The sequence below is a fragment of the Dysidea avara genome, chromosome 12, assembly GCF_963678975.1.
Source record: "Dysidea avara chromosome 12, odDysAvar1.4, whole genome shotgun sequence".
Lineage (NCBI taxonomy): Eukaryota > Metazoa > Porifera > Demospongiae > Dictyoceratida > Dysideidae > Dysidea > Dysidea avara.
Window position 1 is genome coordinate 9,634,519 of NC_089283.1, and position 3,181 is coordinate 9,637,699.

Genomic DNA, 3,181 nt, shown 5'->3' on the forward strand with positions numbered 1-3,181 from the left:
TTTGCTGATTGTGCAGTGTTGGGGAGGGGGGGGGGGGGGTTATCAGCAAAATTTTATCCTTGAAATATTTAGACCTCCCATAGAGAGTAATACATTTGGGTAGTACAGTGGAACCTGTGTTACGGTCACCTGGATTAAGCGGTCACCTTTGTATAACGGCCATGGTCACGAGGTCCCAAATATTTTCCAATACAAATGTATGCATTGTGGTCTGCATTAAGCGGTCACCTGTCTAACGCGTATAACGGCCAACCAAGAATTTGCCCATGAATCACTGTATACATAACTTTCTTCTTCGTATAGCGGTCGCTACCTTTTATGGTGGCTTGTTAAGCAAATTGCCTGGCACCACGGCATCATTTCAATTAATGCACAATTATCACACTTCCTGCCTTTCAATGAATACTATATAATCTATCAGTCTTCATTGCTTAATCGTATTCAATAGCTATAACCAACATCCATAACAGGCTCACCTTGCCGTTTCTGTACTAAAATATTACTACATTGCGGTTGGCGCGAGCCTCTTTATAATAATTACTCATTTATAACGGTCATAGCCACTAAAATGTTGCTGACCACCTTATGCAGGTTTTCTCTATAACAGCCACCTGTATATAAAGGCCAGATATATCTGGTCCCAAGGTGACCATTATAGACAGGTTCCACTGTATTTGTGAAAATTTTACCTTTAGCAACACTTAACCCTTAAACCTGCATAATCAAGAAAACTGGATTTAAACTTAATAAATACGCATGCCTTGCATAGAGCGCTGTAACTTTCGAAGCATCCATTCTATGGCTATGCGATTTACATTATTCTACTTGTGATGGAACAAGGATTAAAATGATACCTAGAGTTTTACCCTAATGTTACATGGTGAGGCCATGAAAATAACTTTTTGGTAGGGAACATGCAAACTTTTTATTACATACCTCTATAAAATGGTCGATGACTCGATGGTAGTTGCTCCTATCACCTTGCAGTGACTTCCATAGGACTTGTCGTGAATTTTTGTATCAGGCAATATATGATTTACGTGAGTAATCCCACAATCAAAAGTAAGCATGTGGCAAGAATTATGAAACACGGAGACTTGACTTGTCGATGTTCATCACTTCATAATAAGTAAGCCACTGTAGTCACAGTGCTCCTCCAAGTAGCCCAGTGGATACACTTTTTAAATCTATGTGTGTTTGTAGGCTGTAAGAATTAAGTTATCTCACCTAGTGTCACCATGCGAGTCCATATTGTGTAAACATGCATTTTCGAAAAGCAGATTTAAGGGTTAACCTTGAAAAGAAATATTTAGGCTATACCTAGTAGTAATACCCCCACCTTTGATGTTGGCCATGAAAAACAAATTTATAAGGTGTCTGTATAAGGAATAAGGCGTCTGCTCTAGTACATTGCCTGCCTTATGATCTCAGGGTGGTTGACGATCCACAAAAGTTGGATTTCTTACCAAGAGTGTACCTTAACCCTTGACTTCTACATACAGCAAAAACTTAAATGAAAATTTCAACAATTTGTTTCGATAAAAGCAACTATTAAACTTTCGTGCTGTAAAGTTTCCCACCCAAAGCTTCTTTTTCCTAGGAGCTTCGGTGATTATATCAGACCATGTATGGAATTATTGGTAAACACTACTTGTCACCCTTAATCACTCACAAACCTTAATGCACTAGTTTGTAATGTACCGGACAGTAAACCAGCCACGTCTCAGGATATTAAACTAAAATTTTAACACAAGATAGATAAGCACCCAATACCTCATTTAAGCTATTAAACAGAAAATAAACCAAAAAGGTAGGTTTCCAAGATCACGTTACAATTATTGAATGTAAAAGTGCTACCTGAAATGATGTTTGTACTGTCCTATGCCAAAAATCCCTTGTTTAAAGGATGAAGATCGTACAATACAGGATACATTAGAGTGACACCTCCTTGACAGTAGGTAGTATAGGCACGCTGTCTACTTCTAATAACGATACAGTCGAGTCCTTTGTGGAGACTTAAACCCATATGCATGCCATACAATGGTGATGGGATAAGGTAGAGGTTTAACCAGTTTGTATACAATGCATTTATTGCTCTTTCTACTCCACAACCCACATTTTTAAAAAAGCTGGTAGCCAATACTACTGGATTTATTTTTTTGTGCGATTTTTTTCTTGAAATATAACAAGTAAATAAACAAGAAACAGCAATTGAAGTACATGTGATGGAAGCATGCACCTGACCCTCACACATTGCAAGGTCAAGTGCTGCGATAGTAACTGGACTGGCAGGGTTACAGTAAAGAAAAACTGGTGGAGCATCTAATCCAGGACACTACACTACTGGTCTTTCTAAGCAGCAGGCAGAAATGCTAACCTCTTGTAAGCAATACTAGCCGCACCTCCCATTCCCCCAAAAAGTAGGGAATACCAATGGGGTGAAGGAGCCCATTTCAACATCACTCACTATAATATAGCTAAGATCAGACCGACTTTCTTCTTTCGTGTGTGGGTGGGGAATAAGTGATCTAGTACACTTCCCATAGAATTTCTGTGTAACGTTTCACCAGCTCTATGGTGGGTGCTGATTGGCCACTTATTCCGCACTCACACACTAAGAAAAAATTCTGTCTGGTCTATGCAAGACTACCATAGCCACGCCAACTGGTGCATTTTATTTAGAGAAAGTAGTCTGGTACCACACTAGCCTTTCAAAACAATATAATCTCAACGTGTGTATCTACTTATCCTACTTACCTTTAGTCCGTTTGAGCAGTTTTCTCTGTGTGCTGACCACTCCTTGGGGGTAGACTTGAGTTCTGGACAGAGCCTGGTACCACTACATCACGTGCGTACTGAATGAACGCTAAAATTTTAATTATTTGCCATGTCAGGAACAGAGGAAATTAACGCCTCGACGTGTTAACAAACCAGGTCAGCAGTGTTTATAAAGTCTTAAACTTTGAGCATTGAAACTTATGCAATTGGAATTTGCGAATTCCAATTGCCTAATGTCCTAGTGACCAAACGGTAAAGTAAATAGGCGCTTCGCGCGCGCAGCGCGCGAAGCGCCTATTTACTTTACCATTTGTAATATTAGACTTATAATTGGCCCCAAAATACACGCATCTTTCATCCTTTCTTTCTCTTTAGCTTCTTTGTATTTGGAAAAAGGTGGGTT